This window comes from Muscardinus avellanarius (assembly GCF_963383645.1).
Source record: "Muscardinus avellanarius genome assembly, chromosome: 5".
Lineage (NCBI taxonomy): Eukaryota > Metazoa > Chordata > Mammalia > Rodentia > Gliridae > Muscardinus > Muscardinus avellanarius.
This window is the reverse complement of record NC_137790.1, coordinates 79,073,753-79,100,921: the sequence shown is the minus strand read 5'-3', so window position 1 is coordinate 79,100,921 and position 27,169 is coordinate 79,073,753. Positions and strand designations below refer to the sequence as shown.

General features: G+C 44.7%; 1 pseudogene across 1 annotated transcript; it reads right to left on the bottom strand.

Annotated features, from left to right (window-relative positions):
• Positions 1 to 10,113: 10,113 nt before the first annotated feature.
• Positions 10,114 to 11,491, bottom strand: LOC308262999 (elongation factor 1-alpha 1-like; annotated as a pseudogene). The gene has a single exon. The product of its transcript is annotated as an elongation factor 1-alpha 1-like (transcript).
• Between the last annotated feature and the right edge of the window lie 15,678 nt (positions 11,492 to 27,169).

Sequence of the window (27,169 nt, the reverse complement as noted above, 5' to 3'; positions counted from 1 at the left end):
ATTTTGCTCATTTGTAATACTAGGGATTGAAGCCAGGGACTTGTGCATACTGGACAAGTATGCACTAAACCACAGCCTAATAATCAATCTTATAACTATAGTTAAAATTAAATGTTAGTAAAATTGTAGCTAGTATTTTTGAACTCTTGATATGTGCTGGACATTATGCTGAGTATTTTACACTCAATCCGCATTCAATTCTCATAACAAGTCCATGAAGAAACCACTACTATAATGTTCCCTCATTTATAGATGAGAAAAAAAGGAAGCTTAAAGAAGTGGCACATTGTCCTGATAAAGCCAGGACTCAGGGAAATGCAGTTTTGCCCTGATTGTAGAGCCCCACTTTTATGACAGGATCCTTTTTTTAAGGTATTGACTTTTCCTGAATTTTCCCAACTCCTCTAAGCAGGCAGACAGTTCTGCCTGAGGGGTTTCTGTAGGGTAATAAGCAAACACTGCCCGCAGATCAAGGCTTTGTGTTTTATAGAAGCCAGTGTGCAGAGGTGACCCAGGTGCTGTGGAAGGATCTTTTTAGGTAGCCCAGTAAAGAAGAGTGGTGAGAAATCTCTCCTGGCCTGGGAAAGAGGGTTCTGGAGTCTTGCATGCAACCTCAGCCCCTCAGGGAGGCGGCAGATCCCCATCGGACAGCACCCTGCTGCATCAGGGAGACCAAGCCTGGCTCCGGGGGTCTCAGGGTCCCCAGCCTGCCTGGGACTTGTGTGGGGAGTGGAGGAGGCAGCTCCTAGAATGGCTAGTTTTGAATTTCTTCCACCTAAAAGGAGTGAGGCATGAAGAAGAAAATAAAGTGTTGTTTATTGCACAAGTTATTTTATGTACTAAGATTTATACCCACCACAAAATCACACTGAGTAGGTGAGCAGGTAGTCATCCAACTTCATACTTTTATTGCTGCCTGTTGGTGGGAGTGTAGCTAAAGTGGCAACCAGTTTCACCTCATCTGCTACACAGAAGAAAATGACTGCTCACATTGTGGAGAACTTGCTCCATTTCTGCCCAACCCAGGAATAATCACTAAGTGTATCCTTTTACCTCCAGGAGGGCCCAAGATGCCAGGTCCAAGGAGCCATGGAATCATCACTGTGCTGGAGAAAACATCTGCCCAGATGCTCAACCCACTGTCATAGATGCCCCCATCTAAATAAGAAAAATAAAGCAAGTTTTCTGTCTGTTTGTCTCTCTATCTGTCTGTTTTCTTCTATGTTCTGGGGGTTGAATCCAGAGGAATTCTACCATTGAGCTACCCCTACTTTTTTTTTTTTTTTTGAGAAAGAGTATAAGTTGCCCAGACCGACCTCGAACTTGCAATCCTCCTGCCTCAGCCTCCTGAGTGGCTGGATCACAGGAGCATCTTCTCCTGACTTTGTTTCAATCCTTGTAACATCTAGAAAGAGGTTATCACTTTCTTTCCTCTTTCAAAGAGTTTTTTGTGTTTTTTTAAAATAAATTTTTATTGGTGCATTGTAGTCATACATCTTAATGGAATAAAAAAAACTTGTGGAGATATACATGCACACATCACCCAATCAGTCCCTACCCAATCTCTAACCCCTTCCCTCCCCCTCCCTCCTACCCACGCTTGGCTTCCTGATTGACTTTGATATGTTTATGTATATCATGTGCTTTAAAGAGTTTCTCTTATCCTCCCTCTTATCCCCTCAGATATGTCACCTTCACTGCTCCTCTCTAGGGTCCCTTCTTCATCTAGAGTTCCTCCTGTTACCCATTTCTCCCTAGTTCTTGCACATTAGGAAAAGCATCTGACTTCTTATTTTTTGTGACATTTCACTGTAAATTCCATAATTTTGTTCTCCCTTATGGCTGGGCAAAATTCCATTGGGTACATATCCCATAGTTTTGTAATCTGCTCATCCGTTGAAGGACATCTTGGCTGGTTCCACAGTTTGGCAACTGTAAACTCTGCAGCTATGAACATGGTTGTTCATGCATTAGTTTGATATTTTGGTTTTCGTTCTTTTTGGTAGATACCCAGAGGTGGTATTGCTGGATCATATAGTAAGTTCATTTTCCTTCTTCTGGGGATCTTTCATACTGTTTTGCAAAATGGTTGCACCAACTTGCAATCCCACCAACAATGTATTAGCGCTTCTATTTCTCCACATCTGATCAATTACAGTTTCTTTCTTCCTTGGAAGTCCTTCTTTTAATTTTCACACGTATCCCCACTTACTGAAATCCTAAAAGCCAGGTGAGTAACTCTGACAAGATGATCCACTCACAACCAATTTTTTTTTTTAAATAGAGATCACTTGGATCTGGGAATCTGCTGAGAGATGAGGTGAGGCGGCAGCAGCTTCTAGTGCTTCCTGGCCACACAGTTGCAGGGACCCGCTGGCCCTTTGCTGTGGAGCAGGCCCCAGCCTCAGCCCTGCTGTGTGACAGGCTCCGGGCCCAGCCTCTCTGGCTCCAGACACAGCTTTGCCCTGTGGCAGGCTTGGGGCCTGTCACCATGGGCAGGACGTCTGTGTGTGTGTGTGTGTGTGTGTGTGTGTGTGTGTGTGTATATGTATATATATATATATACATATATATATATATATATATTTTTTTTTTTAAGTAGGAAAAAATAGCACGTGTCATTTACAGAAGTTGGGAACCTGAATCCCTAGCAGCAGTGGGTTTTATCTCCTCACCTAAAGTGGAGGCCCACAGCCTCACCAAGGAGAGTGAGATCTGCTGCTCCAACCACACCTCTACCCCCAGGGCCGTGCAGAGCGTGTCAGCCATGATCCCCGAGGTCTCCCAGGACACCTGGTGCAGCAAACTGGCCTGGTCATACAGCCAGGGCTCCCTCTGACTCGCCCTCGCCCAGACATTTTTCTTACATGGTACATTGTCCAGAATTCCTGAGCATGTGTGGCGGGAGCAGTCTACTTTCAGGGAGATTTCTTCAAAAATTCAAGGTGGTTTGGATTGGATCTGTCTGCCTTTCCTGAATACTGGCTGCCGCCGCTGCCGTCTTCTTGGTCTCTCCTAGAGTATGTTATTAAAAATTCCCGTGCAAGCCGGGTGTGGTGGCGCACGCTTGTAATCCCCGCGCTTGGGAGGTGGAGACAGGAGGATCGCACAGGTTCGAAGCCAGCTGCGCGCACTGGCTTAGGAGACCCTGTCTCCAAATAAAAATATAAAATAGGTCTGGGAGTGTAGCCTGGAGGTAGAAGGGCTTCCAGGACCCCCAGTACCGCAAAAAAAAAAAAAAAAAAAATCCTGTGCATGTGCAGCAGGAGCAGTCTGCTTTCTGATCTCTTCTAGGATGTCCCTCCAAAAATCACTTTTCTTGCAGTGGTGGGCGCCACGCTGCTGTCTTGCCTCTAATTCCGCCATTTTCCACTCTCCTATATTTCAAATGGGAGGTCATGACAGGAAATGTCTCCATATGTTGTCTCAATCAGCTATTGAACCAAAATCTGTTGTCTAGGGTTTCTCAGAGGGACACATGTCCTATTCGGCCACTGCCAACAGTCACCGCTGTGGTTGTGGTAGCCGCTGCGGTCACAGTAGCCGCTGTGGACGCAGTAGCCGCTGTGGCTGCAGCTGCTGCCGCCTTCGTCCCCCCCCCTTCAATATTTTTTAATAAAAGAAAACAGTATGTGTCCCTTGCAGAAGTTGGGGGCCTGAGCACCTAGCAGCAATGGGTCCCATCTCCCCACCAAGAGCAGAGGCCCTCAGCTTCACCATGGAGATCGGGTTCTGCTGTTCCAAGCACACCCAGCCCCAGTGCTGCTCAGAGAAGCGCTGCGGCCAGGAGCGCCTTTGTCTCCCGGGACGTGCGGCGCTGCAGACCAGCTATACAGGACTCCCTCTGATGCACCCCAAACCTTTTTTTTACATAGTATGTTGTCCAGAGTTCCTGAGCTTGTAGGGCAGGTGCAGTCTACTTTCGGGGAGATTTCTTCAAAAGTTCAGAGTGGATTGGAATGAATATGTATTCCTCTCCTGAATACTGGCTGCTGCCGCCACCACCACCATCTTGGTTCTCCTTCCGAGCATTTTTCTTACATAGTATGTTGTCCAGAGTTCCTGAGCATGTGGGGTAGGAGCAGTCTATTTTCGGGGTGATTTCTATAATAGTTCAAGGCAGATTGGATTGGATCAGTCTGAGTCTCCTGAATACTGGCCATCGCTGCCACCATCGCCATCTTATTTTATTTTTATATTTTATTTTATTTTATTTTATTTTATTTTATTTTATTTTATTGGGTCTGGGGATGGGACCCAGGGGTATTCTACCTCTGAGCTACACCCCTTTCCCTATTTTTATTCTTCATTTTGAAATAGGGTCTCACTAAGTTACGAAGGGCCTCGCTAAGTAGCTGAGGCTGCCCATGAACCACGATCCTCTGGGCTCAGCCTCCCAAATGCTGGGATTATAAGCATGCGCCACCACGCCCGACCTCTCTTATATTTTACATAGGAAGTCATGGCTGGAAGTGTCTCTGTATGTTATCCCAATCAGATATTAAACCAAAATCTGTTGTCTGGGGTTTCTCAGAGGAATACATGTTCCATGTGGCCACTGCCAGTCGTCGCCGCTGCTGCCATGGTTGCCGCTGCAGCTGCGGCTGCCGCCATCTTTCACACCCCCTCGAGTTTGTGTTTTAACAGGAGATTGGGATGCTGTATGACTTGTTCTTGTTCAATAGATACTCAGGAATACTCGTAAACATGGACATGATTCTCGAGGGGGCAGCAATCGGGAACACACATTCTGCTACTGCACAAGACACATAATAAAGGGGAACCAGTAAGTGGAATAATTTCATAGGGTGACAAGTGCTATGAAGAATGTAAAACATAGTAAAAAGTTAGAGATGGGAGGTACGGGCTGTTTTTTGATGAGGAGCTAGAGCAGACTTCTCTGAGAAGGCCACATTTATGCCAAGATCAAACAAGAAAGGGCCAGCCTGCAGAGTTCATGGAAGAGAGTTCCAGGTAGAGGAAGCCACCGTGTGGCTGGTGGTCCCAAGGACCTGGCCTGCTGCTGGAGCATCACCAGCAAAGCTTCTAGGAATCTGTGATATGGGCAAAGGGCGGGTCCCAGAGGGCTTGCAGGCCATGGAGGACTTCCAAATTTCATTGTGTGGGTATGGACAGGCCATCAGAGGCTTTTCCTTTGTTTTGTTTTGTTTTTGGTGCTGGTGATTGAACACATGAGCATTCTACCTCCGAGCTACACTCCCAACCCTTAATACTTTTTATTTTGAAACAGGGTCTAAGTTGTTGATACTGGACTTGAACCTGCGATCCTCCTGTCTCAGCCTCCAAGTACTAGGATTACAGAAATGTGCCACTGTGTCCAGATGCCATCAGAGATTATCATTATTGTTATTGTCATTGTTAATTCTGGTACTTTGGATTGAATCTAGGGCGTTCTACCTTCTAACTACATCCCTATCCCTATTTTATTTTTTAATTTTAAAACAGGGTCTTGCTAAGTACTTGAGGGTCCCACTAAGTCGCTGAGGCTGACCTTGAACCTGTGATCCTCCTATCTCAACCTCCCAAGTACTGATATTACAGGCACGTGCCACCACTTAGTGCCATTGGAGATTTTTAAGAAGGGGAGTGAACTGGGCAGTGGTGCATGCCAGTAAACCCAGGACCTGGGAGGCTGAGATAGGAAGATCACAGGTTTGAGGCCAACCTCCCAACTTAGCAAGACCCTGTTTCAAAACAAGAAATAAAAAGGCCTAGGGATATAGCTCAGTGGTAGAGTGCCTGTGGGCTCAATCTCCAGCACCAGAAAAGAAAGAAAGAAGACAGGAAAGAGAGAAAGAGAAAGAGAAAGAGAGAAAGAAGTATGTGTGTGTGCACTCATGATATGATCTTTTCTGACTTGTAAGGAGAGAAGAGCAGCAGGAGACCAATTAAGAGGTGACTGCAAGGGTGCTGCCAAGAGAGGCGCTCAAGGACAAAGCCAGGAGCAGTGCGGCCCTGAGAGGTGCCTGGACTTGGGTGTGTTTTAGAGACGGAGCTGTGTGACCTGCTAACAGCTTGGAGGTAGGCTGCGATGGAGAGATGAGTCATATAACATTCCTTCATTGAGGCTGGAGCCAGGTGAGTGGTGGCTCATTTACTAAATGGAGAAGATTGGGAAGAAGCAATTTTGTAGGGAGTGGTGGTAACCAAAAATTGGTTTTTGAGGTATTACATTTAAGAGGTCTATTGGATAGTGTAGTGGAGATTTCAAGTAAGAAGCAGATATAGACCCAAGGAATATTAAATAAGGGAGGCATTTCTTTTTTTAAATTTATTTTTATCGGTGCATTGTAATCATACATCACATTGGAATACAAGACTTGAGAGGATATACAAGCACACATCATCCAATTAGCCCTCATCCAGTCCCCATCCCATTCCCTCCCCCTCCCTCCATCCCATGCTTGTTTGGTGATTAACTTTGATACATATGTTTATGTACCTCCTGTTTTTTAAAGAGGTTCCATCTTCCCTTATTCCATACCCTCTGATTGGTCACCTTAATTGCTTCACTATAGGGTCCTTTCTATAGCTCGGCCACTTCCCGTTGCCCCTTTCCTCCTAGTTATTGCTGATTAGGGGAAGCATCTGGTTTTAATTTTCTGCGATATTTCTCTGTGCATGCCGTGTTGCAAATACCGATCTCACTCTTGACAGCCCCAGTTGTGGCCTGGCTACCTGGTGGACTGATTCAGACCTCGCTGGCTCAAGCAGCGGCCTTGCCTCATGAGAGGCCCCCATTCTGGTCTCGCTGGCCCCGACACTGGCCTAACCCCTCAGCTGGCTCCGATCCCGGCCTCAGAGGCCCCAGCACCGGCCTTCCTCACGGCAGGCTCTGATGCTAGCCGATGGCCCCGGCACTGGCCTTCCTCACGGCAGGCTCCGATGCTAGCCGATGGCCCCAGCATCGGCCTAACCCCTCGGCAGGCTCCAATCCTGGCCTCGGAGGCCTAAGGGAGGCATTTCTGAAGTGTAAAGGAAGCCTTGGGCCACAGCTGGGGAAAGAGATGGGGAAAGAGAGGCCCCCGGTTCTTTTCAAGTCTCATTCCCCAGCCTTTGGACAGGACACTTTGGTGGCTTTAGCACAGGAACCTCCTAGACATGTTGCTCCACAGAAAGGACTCAAGTTTGATCTCTCAGCTGCAAGGAGGTGGGGCTCATTTTACAGCAAATCTCTATTGAATTACTTAGAATTTCTGAACTGTGAGGACTAACCATTATTCTAACCAATAAATCAGGGAATGATCGCAAGCTAGTGTACTACAGTTTGGATCTGGAATGTCCCCCAAAGCCCCTTGTGTCAAAGGCTTGGTAATCAGCCATGGAACTATTGAAGGTGGTGGAACTTTAAGAGGTCTGTCCTAGTGGGAGGTGTTCAGGTCATCGAGGAAATGACCTCGAAGGAGACGGTGAGATCCCAGCCCCTTCCTCTTCCTCTCGTCTGTGTTCTGCCACATCTGCCACGATGTGCTACCTCACCATAGGCCCAAAGCAAAAGGACCACTTGATCACAGACTGGAACTTCTGAAACTGTGAGTCCAATTCGCTGCAAAATAAATATGTAAGTAAATAAATAAAGTATGACCTGAAAGATGAGAAAGATGGAGGAAGGGAAGAAAGGATAGCATTTCAACAAGAGAGACAACCAAAGCTTGTTTCCATCTAATGTGTGTGTGTGTGTGTGTGTGTGTGTGTGTGTGTGTGTTACTACAAATGGAAACCAGGGGCATTCTACCTCTGAGCTACACCCCCAGCCCTTGTTTTGAATTTTGAAACAGGATCTCACTAAGTTGCTGAGGCTGGCCTAGAACCTACAATCCTCTTGTCTTAGCCTCCCAAGTATTTAGATTCCAGGAGTGTGCCACCATATACAATTCTTATTTCCAAGTACTTTTGAAACAGAAGCTCCTATACCCCCAGCCTTATTAATTAATTAATTTTTTTTTTTATTTTGAAGCAGTCTTGCTAAGTTGCTGAGGATCTTGTTATGTTGCTGCGGATGGATTTGAACCTGCAATCTTCCTGTCCAATGCCTTCATTCATACAACCAAGTATGAACATTCTCCATCCTAATCAGCTGTGCGGCTGGAAAACACCAGTAGAGTGCTGCCCTTTCACAGTGTCCCAAGGTCACTCTCTCCTGAGTGTCTACACGAGCACCCACCACCCAGCTACAGTCACTCCTGTGCCATTAAAGCTTTGTGACAATTCTGCCCCTGCCCTCAAGCCAACAAAACTAAGAACGATAAAGCCCTTTGCCCTCTGAGGTTGTCCAGGAATGCTTCCCTCCCCCCTTTCTTCAGGGGAGATGTCTTGGTAAGATGTCAACAGGCAGCCTGGCGTGGTGGCGCACGCTTGTAATCCCCCACCCTTGGGAGGCTGAGACAGGAGGATCACGCAGGCTCAAAGCCAGCTTCGGCTGGTTTAAGAGACCCTGTTTCCAAATAAAATATGGAATAGATCTGAGTGTAGGCTGGAAGTAGAAAGCCCCTGGATTCCATCCCCAGTACCACAAAAAAAAAAAAAAAAAAAAAGATGTTAACAGGCCATAGTGGAGAAGTCTATGGACAGGCAGACAGACCTAGACTTGAATCCTAATACTCCCACCAACCCCTTTTTGACTTTGGTTATTAATGTCTCTGAGTCTCAATTTCCTCACTTAGTATAGAGGGATACAAACATCCAACTTGGAAAAATTAATCACCCAACCTGATGCCTAGTGCCTAGGCAATGCTCAGGGAACGCTGGATCGCCACCCTGAGATGCCTGGCTCTTCAGTTGGGTAATTACACCTCTGGAGTCTTTCTGATGTGGCTCCAGAGATCCTGTTTCAAAATAAAAAGTGGACCTCAGAGAGGATTTAAAATCTTTTCATTAGCAGTGCTCTTCCAGGCAGAAATCCACACTGAAGTCAGCGATGGCTGCAGGCTGCTCAGGTATGGCAGGAGAGCTCAGTCTAGCTCACCTTTCCTCCTACCAGGCATGCCCAGGAGGAAGCTAAAAAGCACTATAGACGACACAGTGCTGGGGATCAAACCCAGGGCCTCACTCATTCCAGGGAAATTCTCTACCGCCAAGCCACACACTGTTCCCCATAACCAATCTCAATGCCAACCTATCTCTAACTGAAAATTCAGTGCCTGGCCACACCACCACATCCTGACAAACACAATTTTGTCTTGGAAAAGTTAGTCACCAGCAGCTGTCTTCCTGATTTCTTGGGACTGACTTTGTGTCGAAAGGGACATCTTGGCTCTGGTCCTCTAAAAGGCTTCCCTACTGCCTCAGAATATTCAGTACCAGGCACCAGGGGAACAGTGGCTGGCTCATTATCAGCAGCAGAGAATTCACTCCAGAATCACCTTCCTTTGCTCCTGTTCTGCCACCTTTCCTAGACCAGTGCCGGCAGCTGGTCACCTCTGGCAACTGCATCACAGGTGATAACAGGCCACTTCCAGGACTCTGACACTGACAAAGGGGAGCATGGAAGGAATCAGGCTGACTTTGGTCTTGGATGTAGCATGAGGATAAGAGCCACTGGGTGAAGTGACCCACCCTGTTATTCAACTCTGCCAAAAGGAAATAAGGACTTCTCTGCTCTACCTTTAGAAGAGGACCAGCCAGAAGAAATGGAAAAAAGTCAGGAATGGCCTCAAACAGAGCTCTTATAATTGCATTAGTTTCTCTCAAACAAAAACAGTATAGAAGCTGATAGAGCTCTTTTAATCCAATACCAGCACCATCCAGTACACTCCTCCACTACTTTTTTTTTTCTCATTAAACTTTTGTTTTAATGGGTCTCAAAATTGTGACAGATTTTTGGTCAAGGTGTTTCCATTAAAAAGTACTGATTTTAAAAACTAATAACTTAAAACTGCCACACACACACACACACACACACACACACACACACACACACACAAATGATCCACAAAATATTTTCCTTTCCTTCTGAAGGTTTTTTGACGCATTGTTATCATTAACCAGTCTTTTACTATTAAACTTAAATGGCCAATTGAGACAAACAGTTCTGAGACCGTCCTTCCACCACTGATTGAGACTGGGGTGGCAGGTGTTAGGAGTAATATTCAGTTAGCCTTCTGAGCTTTCTGGGCAGACTTAGTGACCTTGCCAGCTCCAGCAGCCTTCTTGTCCACTGCTTTGATGACACCCACAGCAACTGTCTGTCTTATATCATGAACAGCAAAATAAACCAGAGGAGTCGGAGAAGCTCTCAACACACATAGGCTTGCCTGGAACCATATCAACAATGGCAGCATCGCCAGACTTCAAGAATTTAGGGCCATCTTCCAGCTTCTTACCAGAACGGTGGTCAATTCTCTTTCAGCTTAGCAAACTTGCATGCAATGTGAGCTGTGTGACAATCCAGTACAGGAGCATAGCCAGCACTGATTTGGCCTGGATGGTTCAGGATGATCACCTGAGCAGTGAAACCAGCTGCTTCCATTGGTGGGTCATTTTTGCTGTCACCAGCCACATTGCCACGACGAACATCTTTCACAGACACGTTCTTGACATTGAATCCCACATTGTCTCCAGGAAGAGCTTTACTCAAAGCTTCATGGTGCATTTCAACAGACTTCATTTCAGTTGTGATGTTGACTGGAGCAAAGGTGACCACCATGCCAGGCTTGAGAACACCAGTCTCCATTCTGCCCACAGGGACAGTACCAATACCTCCAATTTTGTAGACATCCTGGAGGGGCAGCCGCAGAGGCTTGTCAGTTGGATGAGTTGGTGGCAGGATGCAATCCAAAGCTTCAAGCAGTGTGGTTCCACTGGCGCTGCCATCTTTACAGGTGACTTTCCATCCTTTGAACCAGGGCATGTTAGCACTTGGCTCCAGCATGTTGTCACCATTCCAACCAGAAATCAGCACAAATGCTACTGTGTCAGGGTTGTAGCCAATTTTCTTAATGTAGGTGCTGACTTCCTTAACGATTTCCTCGTATTTCTTCTGGCTGTAAGGTGGTTCAGTGGAATGCATTTTGTTAACACCAACAATCAGTTGTTTCAAACCCAGTGTATAAACCAGAAGGGCATGCTCACGGGTCTGTCCATTCTTGGAGATACCAGCTTCAAATTCACCAACACCAGCAGCAACAATCAAGACTGCACAGTCAGCCTGAGATGTGCCTGTAATCATGTGTTTGATAAAGTCTCTGTGTCCGGGGGCATCGATGATAGTCACATAATACTTGCTGGTCTCAGATTTCCACAGGGAGATGTCAATGGTGATATCACGCTCACGCTCAGCTTTCAATTTATCCAAGACCCAGGCATGCTTGAAGGAGCCCTTTCCCATCTCGGCAGCCTCCTTTCTGAACTTCTCAATGGTTCTTTTGTCGATCCCACCACATTTGTAGATGAGATGTCCAGTTGTGGTGGACTTGCCGGAATCTACATGTCCGATGACAACAATGTTGATGCGAGTCTTTTCCTTTCCCATTTTGGCTTTGATTTAGCAGTGGTTTTCACAACACCTGTGTTCTGGTAGCAGACCCGTTGCAAAAAAGCCCTCCACTACTTTTAGCACCACTTCCACCTCCTCCGTGTCCTCTGTATGAACAATCCACTCCTGTACCACGCCAACTTCCATTTACTCTGCCTCCTCCTCTACAGCCACCTGACATGCTAGCATCTCCAGCATCAGCATCTCTACCCTCACTGCCTGTTACCCCTACATCACTGGCAACAGCTTCACCCCCATTTTATTGTGGCATCAAAATAGGTCCTTCTGGCCAGGCATGGCGGCACACACCTATAATCCCAGGACTCACAGGTTCAAGGCCAGCTTCAGCAACTTAGCAAGGCCCTCAGCAACTTAGTGAGACCCTGTTTTAAAATAAAAATAAGTAAGCCAGGTGTGGTGGTGCACGCTTGTAATCTTAGCATTTGGGAGGCTGAGACAGGAGGATTGTGGTTCGCAGACAGCCTCAGCTACGTAGTGATACCTTTTGCAACTCAATGAGACCCTGTTTCAAAATTTTAAAAATAGGAATGGGGGTGTGGCTCAGAGATAGAATGTCCCTGGGTTTCATTCCCAGTACTGAAATAAATAAATACATAAATACATAAATAAATGTAAAATAGAGCTGGGATGTAGCTCAGAGGTAGAACATCCCTGGGTTCTACCCCAGTATCACATAAATAATAAATAAATAAATAAATAAATAAATAAATCCACCTGTCAAATATGCCTCTAAGACCTAAGCACTTTCAAAATAAGAGAGGCAAGCTGGGCATGGTGGCACGTGCTTGTAATCGTAGCATTCGGGAGGCTGAGACCAGAGGATCGCAGTTCGTGGACCAGAGGATCGCGGCTACTTAGTGAGCCCCTTCACAACTCAGTGAAATCCTGTTTCAAAAAAATAAAAAGACTAAGCTGGGCGTTTTGGCACACACTTGTAATCCCCACGCTTGGGAGGCTGAGACAGGAGGATCGCGCAGGTTCGAAGACAGCCTCAGCTACTTAGTGAGGCTCTCAGCAACTTAGTGAGACCCTCTTTCCAAATAAAATATAAAATGGGTCTGGGAGTATACCCCGGAGGTAGAAAACTTCTGGGTTCCACCCCGAAGTACCACAAATAAATAAATAAATAAATAAATAAATAAATAAAATTAAAAGACTAAAAAATAGGGCTGGGAATGTAGCTTGGAGGCAGAATGCCCCTGGCTCCATCCCCAGTACCGCAAAATAAATAAATAAATAATAAGTAATAAAAAAGGCAATCAGTATGTGAACTTATATCTAGAGTCACTGAGTTTGAATCACACATTTGAATTAAACCAGGATTAACTCCTTCAATTCCTGCTCATTTTTAAATTATTTAACACACACGTGTGTATACACATACATGCACACACACGCACGTGTGCACGCAGCCACTATTTCTTCCTCTCCCCAGAAAACTCTAGGTATTCTGAAACAAAGCAAACAATGGTGGCCTTGTTACTGAAGCCTGATATTAATAGACTATTCCTTTTGATTTCAGCCCGAAAACATTGGCAGCAAACCAGTGTAAGAAGGAGGGACTGTGTAGCAAAAGTCTAAAAGAATGACAAAGAAAAAAAAAACTCATCCCAGCTTTGATCAGAAGGGTCTGATGATGAATTTCACAGGTCTCTGGGTGGAGGTTAATGTCATTCTGAGACAAGGAAACTGGGTTAACCAGAAAAGGGGGAAACGGAGAAGAGATACACCCTCTGATGGAACAGGGCCACCGTGCCAAGAGGATCAAAGCTGCTTGCCATGCAGAGGAGAATGAAGGATTATTCACTTTCTATTTTTTCACGCCTGCAGCACACATGGGGATCTAATTGGTCAGGATGCGAATTCGGTACAGACAGGCAGCCCCGCAGCCAGGCAGAGCCTGCGGGGGAGGCCAGCGCTTTCTGCAGCTGCAAACCATTAGCAACGGGCTCACCACTATGCGCCCGCTTTAATTGCTCTTCTGTGTGTTTCCTCAGCTCAGGACGACTAATGTCTACCTCCAAGCCCTTCTGATCTCAGAGGTGATGAGCCTGACGGCTGTCAGACATGCCGGGGTTCAAGGAAGTCGGGAGCTGAGTCTCAGGGGAGGAGGCACACACTGAGCGGGCTGAGGGACTCAGCAGGGACTCCTCTACAAGCTCTGACCAGCCCATTCTTGCTCCTCTCTTGGAGTGGCACAGCCTCCATTCTAACCCATAACACCGTGGGAGATTCGGGACAAAAGAGTAAGACAAGCAGAAGGCATGGAAACCCAGACCACCGCAGTGTTGCAGGCTCAGCCACACAGCTCTGCCTCCTGTTTCTTTACTTCCTTGCCTTTATTTATTTATTTATTTACAGTGGAGATTGAACCCAAGGGCATCCTACCTCTGAGCTACACCTTTTTTTTTTGTCATTTTGAAACAGGGTCTTGCTAAGTTTCCAGGGCTGGCCTCCAACCTGCAATCCTCCTGTCTCAACGACCCAAGGGCTGGGATTGCAGACAAACACCCTGACCCCTGGCTTCCTTACCTGGAAAATGAGGTGTGTACTTAACCCACAGCACCTCTGTGAAGCTTACATGACAAGATGAAATGGCGAAGGGAAGTTCCTGTTAGTCATTATTATGAACCCCGGCATCCTTGACCCCTCTCTGTCAGCCCCTTGTTCCACTCTGGGCCCAGTTCCCCCTGCGACTCTTCTCCACCCTCCTCTGTAGTGAGACCTTTCCTGACCACCAGCATCCGTAGGATGGCAGAGCACCAGCCTCGCGGAACTCGTCTTGTCCCTCATTAAGGCTCCCATCTTTTCTCTCTCTCATATCAGCTCTGCTACACCCTCCTGGCTAGTATTGCTGCCTCCCCCACCACCTTCCCCCTGACACCCCATATCAAAGAGCAGTTACCCACACATGTGAAGCTGTGGAATGCAAGCTCACCATCTCCTCCTCTACTGAACACTGCAGGACTTCCTGTCACCCACAGGATGAAGCCCGGCCTCTGTTGGAGTACCAGCTGAGGCACAGCTGGTATTAGCTCTTCTAGGTCACCTCTCCTAATGCAGGGGAACAGCCTCAGCTAAGCATCACCTGCGCGTCCATATTGTCCTGCCTCAACCACATTCAATGGAAATTATTTGCTTGCCCACCTCTCTCCATGTGCAGGTGAGCTTTGGGAATCAAGATATACATTTTAGTCAGGCAGGGTGGTGCAGGCTTGTAATCCCAGCATTTGGAAGGCTGAAACAGGAGGATCATGGTTCGCGGTCAGCCTTAGGTACTTAGTGAGGCCCTTTGCAACTCAGTGAGACCCTGTTTCAAAATAAAGAATAAAAAATAGGGCTGAGGGTATAGCTCGGAGGTAAAATGCCCCTGGGTTTCATCCCTAGTAACACACACACACACACACACACACACACACACACACACAATTATTTTAGTTCATCTTGTTTTACCCAGCATGTAGCATGTTTAGCATAGTGCTTAGATTATGCCAGGTATTCATTAAGTGCATTTTGAACTAAATTGTGACTATCAGTTGTTGTCTTTCTGTCTAAACTGGCTTAAGTTGAAAACATCTGGAGTGTTAGGGGTGTGCTTGGTGCATTTTGTATTCTTCAGTGTCCAGCACAGAGCAGCAGCTCTATAAACAGTTGCTAGTTTGCCAGGCATGGTCAAGCACATTTGTAATCCCAATGCTTGGGAGGCTGAGACAGGAGGATTGCAGGTTTGCAGGTTCCTGGCCAGCCTCAGCTACTTAGTGAGACCTGCTGCAACTTAGTGAAACCCTGTTTCAAAATAAAGAATAAAAAAAAAAAAATAGGGCTCAGGGTGGAGCTCAGAAGTAGACTGCCCCTGGTTTTAACCCCTAGTTCCAGAAAAAAAAAAAAAGTTGCTAGTTCTGGCACCTAGCATTGCTGGGAATAATACCCTGCATTGTCTGGCGTGTTCTGTTTGTTTCCCCAACATTTAATAGAACCTTGCATATAGCAGGCGCTCAATGAAAATATTTTAAATGGATAAGCAGTGTAGCGTTGTAGAAAAAAATCTGTCCTGGTTAGAACATGCAATGGATTTAATCATTATCCCCCCCCCCCATTCATATATTGAGATATTCACCCCGAAGTGATGGTCTTGGGGCAGGTAGCTAGGTCATGCGTCTCTGCTCACTAATGGAAGAGGATCAAGAAAGCTCCCTCATCCCTCGGCATGTCCATCCTTTTCTATGAGGAAGCGAGTCCCCACCAAAAGACTGGACTGGCCAGTATCCTGGTCTTTGGCTTCCCTGCCTCCAGAATGGTGAGGAATTTCTGCTGTTGATTAGCCATCCAGTCTGTGGTATTTTGCTATAGCATGTTAAATAAAATAAGATAGAACCTGGGTTCTTGTCAGAGGAAAGAAACTCAAACTTAAGGAGATCAGAGAGAACTTCTGATTTTCTCCAAAATTTCATGCCTTGCCCCAAAACACCAGCAAAATTTTCTCATTTCAATAAATGACAACAATATACATCCAGTTGCTCAGACCAAAATCTAGGCAATTCATCATTAGTGTCTCATTCCTCTATTAATCTCACAACACACATGAGATCCACCAACAAGTTCTGCAGGCTCTGCTTTCAAAACACATCCAACCTATGACCACGGCTCCCATCCAAGCATCATCACCCTGACCTTGGAACTAGTCTCCTGCCCCAACACACATGTGGGCTCCTGTCATCTCCTAGATCTTTCTGACATCACTCCAGCGCCTTCACAGGTTACTTAGAATGAGATCCAATCTTGTAATGATGGCCTGAAAACCTCACACTATCTGGCCCTGCCCGTTTTCTCTCCTACAAATCCTCTTCTTACCTTCTTCTCAACATACTGGTCTTTCTGCTGTTCCTGAAATACTCAGGCTTGTCCTCACTTCAGAATTTGCTCTCCCCTCTACCTAGAAAGCTCTTCCCCAAATAGTCACTCTCTTACAGAACACAAACATTGCCATCTCAGTGAGGCCTTCTCCAGCCCGAGGTGTCGTGGGTGATTTCATGTGTCAACACAGCTGGGCCTCAGGGTGCCTAGCAGTTGATGAAGCATTATTGTGGGTGTGTCTAGGAGCCATTCTGGGATGAGACTAGAATTTGAATCCATACCCTGAGGAAAGCAGAATGCCTTCCCTAATGTGAGTGGCCTTCACCCAATCAGATGGCCGTCCTCAGGAAAGAGGGAGTTTCCTCTTGCCTGACTGCCTAGAGCGAGGACATCACTCTTTCCTGCCTTCTGACTCCAACTGAAACACTAGCTCTTCTTGGGCCCCAAGTCTGCCAGTTTTTGGACTGGAACCCAAACCATGGGTTTTCTTAGCGCTCAGGCCTTCCTACTCAGACTTGAATGAGAACATCAGCTGCCAGCCTGCTAACTTTATGAGACCTCTCAGCCTGTACAATCTCATGAGCCAATTCCTTATAACAAATCTCTCTTTTTGTGGTACTGGTGGTTGAACCCATGGGCATTCTAACTCCACGCTACATTCCTAGTCTTTTGTGTCCGTAGAGGAGAACACTACTAGGGGTTGAACCCAGAGGCATTATACCTCTGAGCTGCATTCCCCCTTTTTTAATTTTTTGCTTTGAAACAAGGTTTCACAAGGATACTGAGAGTCTTGTTAAATTGCTGAACATGGTCTTGAATTTGCAATCTAGCTGTCGCAGCCTCCCAAAGACAGGGATTACAGGCATACATCACAATGCCAGGCAAGGATAAACTTCTTAATACATAGTCAGATAGATATGAATCCTGAGCAGGGTGGGCTGTGTCTTATTCATCTCTGTATCCCTTTTCTTCTTTTTCTCTCTTCCCTTCCACAATATTTCACGCTAAGGAGAAGTTAATTTCCAACAAGATAAATCCTTCTATGACTACCTCATGGTTACCTCAACTTTTAGTCTACTACATAAGTTATAGTAACACAAAAACTCTTCTTATTGCTGACTATCTTAATACATTTAAAATCTTTGGTTGGAGAAGGGTGAGTGGCATAGCTGGGAGACGCACACAACCAAGACTTTGATCATGTATCTCTTCTACCACGATGCACAAGAACCTTGAAAAGGCTTTATCATGCACAATGAAATGGGCTCTCACACTTGCAAAAAGGCATTAAAATTAACACAACCACTTTGGAAGGCAACTTGGAAATATCTCTCCAGAGATATTGTAAGTTTCTTAGCAAGTTCTCATCTGGAAAACAATCCTAGGCAGTTCCCTGGGACACAGACACAGAGACTTAAATATAAGAACCCAAACTGTAAAACTTTCAGAAGAAAACAAAGAGGAAGATCTTTTTGTCCAGGGTCTAAGCCATAGATTTTTAGATATGATGCTAAAAGCACAAGCAAAACCATAAGTTGGACCTTATCAAAATTTAACACTGCTGTGTCTCACAGGACGCTACCAAGAAAGTATGTGGCTGGATTTTTATCCAGAATATAATAAGAACTTACATAAATTACCAGTAGAAGAAAAAAAATAACCTAATTTTAAAGTGGGCAAAGAGCTGAGCATTATAGCACACACTTGTAATCCCAGTACTTGGGAGGCTGAGACAGATGGATCTGGGTTTGTAGACAGCCTCAGCTACTTAGTGAGGCCCTTTGCAACTCAGTGAGACCCTGTTTCAAAATAAAGAATAAAAAATAGGGCTGGGTCATAGCTCAGAGATAGAATGCCCCTGGGTTCCAACCCCAGTACTGCCAATAAATAAAGAAATAAAGAAAGTGGGGGCAAAGAATTCAAATAGACATTTCTCCAAAGAAGATAAATATACAAATGGCCAATAAATACATAAAAAGATGCTGAGTATCACTAACCACCAAGAAAATGAAAATCAAAACCACCATGAGATACCACCTCACACCTATTATGATGGCTAATAAAAAAGAAAGGAAAATAACAGCCGGGCGTGGTGACACACGCTTGTAATCTGAGCATTTGGGAGGCTGAAACCGGAGGATCGCGGTTCACGGACAGCCTCAGCTACTTAGTGAAAGCCCTCCGCAACTCAGTGAGACCCTGTTTCAAAATAAAGAATAAAAATAGGGCAGGGGGTGTAGCTCGGAGGTCAAATACCCCTGGGTTCCATCCCCAGACCCACAAAAATAAATAAATAAAAAGAAAGGAAAGTAACAAGTGTTGGCAAGGATGTAAAAATACTAGTATACTCATATGTTGCTAGTGGGAATGTAAAATGGTGCAGCACATTGGGAAACAGTTGGGCAGTTACTCAGAAAGCTGAATGTAACTTTACCATCTGACCCAGCAATTCTACTCCCAGGCATATCCTCAAGACTGTTGAAACTATGAATCCTTACAACACTTGCAAGTGAATGTTCATAGTGGCATTTATTCATGATAGCCAAAAGGCAAAACACAAATAACCATCTATTGATGAATGGATAAACAAAATGCGATACATCTGTATGATGAGATATTATCTAGCCATAAAAAGGAATTAAATACAGTTGGCCCTCCATATCCACCAGTTCCTTATCCTTGGATTCAACCAATTATGTTTGGAAAATATATATTCAGAAATTACATAGCCAGGCATGGTGGCACGCGCTTGTAATCCCAGCATTCGGGAGGCTGAGACCGGAGGATCGCGGTTCGCAAACAGCCTCAGCTACTTAGTGAGGCCCTTTGCAACTCAGTGAGACCTGGTTTCAAAATAAATAATAAAGGATGTGAGGGCGAGCTGGCTGCGACATCTGTCACCCCATTGATCGCCAGGGTTGATTCAGCTCATCTGGCTGGCAAGGCAGGTGTCCCCTTTCTCCCTCACCACTCCATGTGCGTCCCTCCCGAAGCTGCGCGCTGGGTCGAAGAGGACGACCTTCCCCCAATAGAGGAGGACCGGTCTTCGGTCAAGGGTATAGGAGTAGCTGCGCTCCCCTGCTAGAACCTCCAAACAAGCTCTCAAGGTCCATTTGTTAGGAGAATATAGGGTAGTCAAGCTTCCAAGACTCCAGATATATCCAAATGAGGCGCTGCACGTGGCAGTCTGCCTTTCTTTAAAAAATAAATAAATAAGCCGGGCGTGGTGGCTCACGCTTGTAATCCCCGCACTTGGGAGGCTGAGACAGGAGGATCAAAGCCAGCCTCAGCTACTTAGTGAGGCTCTCAGCAACGTATTGAGACCCTGTTTCCAATAAAATATAAAATAGGGCTGGGAGTATAGCCCAGAGGTAGAAAGCCTTTGGGTTCCACCCCCAGGACCACCACCAAAAATAAATAAATAAATAAATAAATAAATAAATAAGGCAGGGGGTATAGCTCGGAGGTCGAATGCCCCTGGGTTCCATCCCCAGACCCGCGCAATAAATAAATAAATAAATAAATAAATAAATAAATAAATAAATAAAAATTACATTGTACTAGAGAGACTTTTTTCCACATCATCATTCCCTAAACAATATATTTCTAGAACTTTTTTGTGTGTGGTACTGGGGGTGGAACCCAGGGGCTTTTCTACCTCTGGGCTATAGTCCCAGACCGATTTTATACTTTATTTGGAAACAGGGTCTCAATAAGCTGCTGAGAGCCTCACTAAGTAGCTGAGACTGGCTTCGAACCTGTGCGATCCTCCTGTGCAATCCAAGCATGCAGCACCACGCCTGGTTCATAACAACTATTTCTATAGCATTTATATTGTTAAGTATTACAAGCACTCTAGATACTATTTAAAGTGTGAGGGAGGATGAGCATAGATTATATACAAATACTGTGCCATTTTGTATAAGGGACTTGAGCATCCGTGGATTTTAGTATCTATAGGAGGTCCTGAAACCAATCTCCTAAAGATATTGAGGGATGATTGTACTCACACATACAATAACATGAATTAACCTTGAACATATTATACTTATGAAAGAGGCCAGACATAAAGTGTCGCATAAGCTTCCATTTGCATGAAATGTTCAGAACAGGCAGATCTGGAGAAACAGAAACAGATTTGCAGTTTCCAGGGACTGGAGGGAGGGAGGAATGAGTATGGGATTTGGGATGATAAAAATGTTCTGGAATTAATGTTGATGGTTGTACAACTATGAGTATGCTAAAAACTGCATCATTGTATACTTTCAAAAGTGAATTTTATAATAAAATGATTGCATCTCAATAAAGCAGTTACTTAGAAAGTGGCCATTATGTCATAATATATATTAAAAAGGAATTATTCAAAATGTCCTTTTGTAAAAGGATATTAAGCCGGGCGTGGTGGCGCACGCTTGTAATCCCCGCGCTTGGGAGGCAGAGACAGGAGGATCGCGCAGGTTCGAAGCCAGCCGCGCGCGCTGGCTTAGGAGACCCTGTTTCCAAATAAAAATGTTAAAATAGGTCTGGGAGTGTAGCCCTAAGGTAGAAGGGCAAAACCCCAGTACCACCCAAAAAAAAAAAAAAAAAAAAAAAAGGATATTAAGCCAGGTGTGGTGGTACATGCCTATAATCCCAGTACTTGGAAGGCTGAAGCAGGATTGGAGGTTTGAAGACAGCCTCAACAATTTAGCAAGACTCTATTTCAAAAATAAAATAAATGCCAGGCATGGTGGCACATGCTGTAATCCCAGCATCTAGGAGGGTTTAGGTTCACAGACAGCCTCAGCTACTTAGTGAGGCCTCTGTAACTCAGCGAGTCTCTGTTTCAAAATAAAGAATTAAAAAATAAGTCTGGGGATATAGCTTGGAGGTAGAATGCCTCTATGTTCCATCCTCAGTACCACAAAAAATTAAACAAACAAACAAACAAATAAATATAAAAATAAAATAGGTCTAGGGGTGTAGATTGGAAGTAGAATGAGCCTGGTTCAATCCCCAGTATCATGAACACACACACACACACACACACACACACACACACACACACACACGTGCGCGCGCACAAAAATATTAATAATGAATCTATTTGATAGAATATGTCATTCAATTATACATATAAAATGTCATCTATAGCAAATAGTTATGAAATAATATTAAATAAGATATAGTCACAACTATATGTATATTCTAAAAATCATATACCTCTAGCTAGTTTGTTTTTTATCTATTATTTTGGTCTGGAAGAAAATGTACCAAAGTTTTTGCAAAATTAAAAGTTATTGGCTATTGGTAGTTGGCTTTAGGTGATCTATATTTACTAAGAATTCCTAGGAAATATTATGTAGGAAACAGTAGGTAGGAAATAATATTTATTCTTAGTAAAAAATATACATTCTTAGGAAGCATGTTCTTATTTCTTAAAATAATTTTTTGAAGTTTCATAACTGCTGCAGAAGTTCAAAGCGTCTGAGTTTTGGCTCTTGGCTTTGTGAATAGCTCACCTCCCTCAGTGAAGAGCTTGATGCTTCCCGTGGGTCCGTCCCCTGGACACAGTGTCCCAAGGAGCACAGGCCAGAGGACCCAGGAGTCGCACACAGCTCCACCGGTCCAGACCAGAGTGGCCCAGCAGCGGGCTGGAGCGTGGCCTTTAGAAGCAGGGAGCCTCTTCTTCCTGGTTTCAATTGCAGTGGTTTTTGAAAACCCCATTGTCATTTCAAAAGTGGTGCAGGAGGTTGGTCCCTGTCTGTGTCTTTCCTTTGTCTGCCCTCCCTGACTATTTATTTCCTTTTCTTTCTCCGGTGGCAGCTTTCGCAGGCGACAGCACGATGTTGTTACAGGTGTCCCTCGCCCGCTCTCATTTGCTCTGGAAGGAATCCTGCCCGGATCAAGTGCCCCTGTGGAAACTCGAGCTGAACTGTCTTCATTTCCCCTCATTTTGTTATAACATCCCAGCAGCTCCATCCCGTCAGGGGCTCCACTGGCAATCCAGTCATTCCCCAGTGTAAAATACAGCTCCAAAGTTCTGGAAAGTGTCCAACACCACAGAAGAAATTGGCTCTTTTCTTCTCATTTTTCTTTGAAGGCAGAAAAGAATCTGCTCATTTGGAGACAAGGAATAGTGCCTTTTCATCATCCAGGAGCCTGCTTTGACAGCAATACTCTGCACGTCAGCCCCAGACCAACCCCCCTCCCCCTGGAAGGTGCCAGAGCTGCTGAGAAACCAGTCAAGTGATCTTTCTGGGTTAATAGTAATTCTCCATGTTTATTTAACTATGTTTGTCATTTAACAGTAATAACACCTGATAGGACAGAAAGACTTCTTATATGATCACATATAATTCTCTCATCGACCCATCAACCCATAATATCATGGCCTGTTTTACAGATGAGGAAATTGAGGCACAAGAGATCAAATGAGTTCATACAGCTAGTATTGGCAGAGGTAGTATCAACCGTTTGTTTTTGTTTGTTTGTTTGTTTGTTTTAAACTGGGGATTGAATCCAAGGATGCTCTGCCACAAAGCAATGCCCCTAACCCTTTTTTTTAAATTTTGTTTTATTTTATTTTGAAACAAGACCTTGCTAAGTTGCCCAGGCCAGCCTTGAACGTGCACTTTTCCTGCCTCCACTTCTCGAGTAGCTGGGATTACCGGCCTGCGGAGGTAGGGTTAGAACTCCGGTGATCTGCCTGCAGATACTATGATAGCAGGGATTTTCAATCTTCCATTTACAACCAGTGAATCAAACTAGGTTGGGGTGGGGGAAAATTAGCCAGATTTAAGGATAAAATGAACATTAAAATTTTATTAAGTAATTTTTCAAGAGGACTAAGGCTTGTTCTCTGAAATTGGGGCAATTTTGATCCAACTTTGTTTCATCTGCTAATGAGGACTCATTTGGGGTGGTGTGTGGGGAAGTCAGAAAGAGACAAGGATGCAGGATGGCACGCCCATTGCCGGTCAGCCAAGCCTCACCCATAACGGAGAAGAGAAGACTGCGAGGCTTGGAGGACCCTGCACACCTCAATCACCAGTGGAGGTCTCAGTACCATCAGTGAAAAAACAATTTTATAGAAAGTCCTAGCGGCCTCAGGGGAGGATGCTGAGCCTCAGATAAACTTCCATCAAGGTGCAGCAAAGGCCCCTGGAGCACCGCACTCTGTGTAGATTGAAATGCCAACAGTGCTCCTCGGATCTGTGCTTCCTTGGTGTTTTACAGGAGTGTAGGTAGATCCTGCAGCCACAGCTGGGGTCAACTGCCTGGTGCCCAGACATTCCAGCCCCAGCTCCGGGAGATGGCCCGCCTTCATGGTAGTTAGCCTCTCCTCTGCAAAGGAAGCAGATGACTGGTCACCAGAAGAAATAGATCTACCAAATGCTTCTGCCTGCATTGCTGCTTTCCAAAAAGAAGTTGAAGGCAATGTTTCTTAACTTTCTCTAACCCAACCCAGGGAATGAACTCCTTCCCCTCCTACCTTCTTTGCATCTGAAGAGTCCAAGTAGACCTCTCAGGGCTTTATTTTCCATAGCTTGTTTGTATATGGTTTAAATATACTTATTACTATTATCATAGTTATTAGCACTTATTAATTGCAAAATTAATGAATTTCGCTGTGGCACACCCATACATGCACAGGAGGGGCTTTGATCATACCCACCTCCCTACCACCCGACTACTCTCTCTCTCTCTCTATGTGCCACATACCCTTTATCCATCCATCTGCTCATGGACATCGGGGCTCACTCCTAACTTGGCTATCATGAACTGTGCCAAGATAAACATAGGTATGCAGGTATCTCTTTTGCAGGCTGACTGATTCCTTTCAGTATGTAATCAGGAGTGGTATAGCTGGATCATATGATAGTTCTATTTTTAGGTTTTTGAGGAACTTTCAATACTGGTTTTTCCTATAGTGGCTGTACTAATTTACATTTCCACTAACAGTGTATAAGAGCTGCTTCCCTCTTCCCCTCCAAATCCTAGCCAGCATTTGCTATTTTTTGTTTTCTTGATAAGAGCCACTCTGACTGGGGTGAAATGGACATAATTTTGATTCACATTCCCTGGTACCTAAAGATAAACATTTTCAAACTTATTGACCATTTGTACTTCTTCTTTTTAGAAATGTCTGTTTAACTCATTTGCCCAGTTCTTGATTGGATTGCTTGTTCTTCAGGTATTAAAGCCTTTGAATTCCTTATATATTCTGAATATTATGCCTGTCAGATGAACAGCTACAAAGATTTCCCCCAGTCTGTAAGTCTGTAGTCTGTCTCCTCACCCTGTTGGTTGTTTCCTTTGCTGTGCAGAAGATTATATATATATATATATATCCCCAGTTATCAAGTGCTGCTATGATTTCCTGAACTATTTGAGTCCTTCGTGGAATTTTTCACATTCTCTTTGGCCCTGTCCTGGGTAAGGGACCACCTGAGGCCCAGATTACTGTGCTAGGCCGTGAGTGTCACAACTTGTGGGTCCCACATGGCTCCAACACCTAGGCCTTTCCCTGAGATGTTTATTCCTACTACACCTCTGCCTGGAATATTCCACAATTCAGTTAGCTGAGTCACAATTAAAAGTGGCAGCCTTTACAGTCCAGCCTTTCTGGGTCTCACTTGACAAATATCCACAATTTATAAAAGTGCTTTGGAGTGTCTCGAAGTACCAGCGAGAGCCCCCATTACCAGGCCGACCTGTGAGCTCGTCACCTGGCCGCCACACAGGGCCTGCATTTAGAAGGACCTCATTTGGGGTTTATTTTTCCATTGCTGCTACCTTGAAAGTTATGATCATTTTTGAACTTGGAGACCCACTGATCCCATTTTCACTTTGGAGCAGGCCCTGCAAACCCTGTGCTGCCGTGCTCTGCCCCCATTACCCCTCTCCACACTGCACACCACCCCACTCTCCTCCTGATCCACTTTTCTGGGAGCAAAGAAGTTTGGCTCTTGAAGTTTTTATATGATTTATTGTTAGTTCTCTTTTTCCGGCAAGGAATCTTAAACATGCGCCATCCCCATGAGGTATAAAAATCATTACCTAGTTCTGCAGATGAAAAAGAGATTCCTGGCTTAAGCTACAGCCTAGGGTAGGCAGGAACTGTTCTATGTCCAGGATCTGTGAAAGAGTGTACCGTTTTTGTTGCTGTTGTTTGTTTGCTCATTTGGGGCGGGAGGTAGATAGTGAAGGGGAGTAGAGATTTTGTTTTGTTTATTTGTTTGTTTTGGTTTGGGGGTTTTGAATCAGTCATCACTAAGTTACTGAAGCTGTCCTCAAACCTGTAACCCTCCTGTCTTAGCCTCCCACATACTGGGATTATAGGCATGTACCACCTGGCTAGCGAGTAAAGATTTTTATAAGTGGTCAAACTAAGTACTACCTAACAGACTACCTTTATGGGAAAACAATATTGTGGTTCTAAGCATCAAAGGAAAGGTGAGCTGCTGCCACCTTCCAAAAGGCCAAAGAGCTCCACACAAATGTCCATTTTCCCAGAATCTAGTTTAGAAAGTACTGCCTGATGAGAGAGCATAATTCTTATGCCTATAATGGAAAATCTGGATGTGAGTGGCTGCTTGGCAGGCAACCCTCCTAAAAGATCAAAGAGGAACGTGCAGTTGATGCACTATTTTGAGATCATGAGAGACCAATGAGTGAGATCACAGCATTTCAAAGTGTGTTGATGAAATAAGCCTGGGAGTCCCGAGGTCAAGGATTCCCCAAGATGCACTATTCTGGCTGCTAAACACAGTGGTGACATTGGGGGCTGTGTAATCTCTTTGAGCTTGGTTCCACATTTCTAAATGGTAAAAATAGTACCAACCACATGGGGTTGTTAAGAAGAACATGGCTAACCATTTTTTCCCCTGGATGCAAAAGACAGTCAAATAGAAAGAATCACAACATATCAGAGCAGAAACCTCCAGGAAAACCAGTCCTGGGGTAGAAAAACTACACTGTAATTAACTAATTGCTGGAAGCTCAGTGTAGGTAAATCTGAGAATTAAAAACTCTACGGGCCCAGTTCTAAGGTGGTTCCACACTTTAGAGAGTTTAACCTCCAGTTCAACCTTGTTTTCACAGGAAATATTAGGGAAAAAATATCCCCTGTGTTCTTGCCACACAAAGGGGAAATAAAATGATTTTTTGTTAGAGTTTTATTGGTGCAATATGATTATACATCATGGTGATATTTAAATTGATATACTCATATATGAACACAACATCTCGTGGTGTGCTTCCTTCCTTACCCTGTCCCTTGTACATGCGAGTAAGGTTGTTAGTGATGCTATCATATGTAGACATAATATTATTGGGTCTGGTAAAATTCAACAGTGAGAAATCAACCAACCTGATTTGTTAAACTGGGCCAATGACAACAGACAACTCACAAAAAGAGATATATCAATGGTAAATAAAGTACATGAAAAGATGCTCCATGCCATGTATCATTAGGGAACTGCCACTAACAGCAATGATACCTTTACACACCTATTAGAACGGCCCAAATCCAGAGTACTGACATACCAGATGCTGCGAAGAGGCAGGAGCCACAGGAACCCCTCACACATGCTGGTGGGGTGCAAAATGCTCTGGCCACTTTCAAAGACAGTTTGACAGTTTCGTACAAAACTCAGTATACTCTTACCATGTGAACCAGCAATCACTTTCCTTGGTATTTACCCAAAGGAGTTGAAAACTATCCACACAGAAACCTGCACATGAGTACTAATAGCAGCTTTATCCATAATTGACAAAACTTGAAAACAACCAAGGCGTCCTTCAGTAAGTGAACAG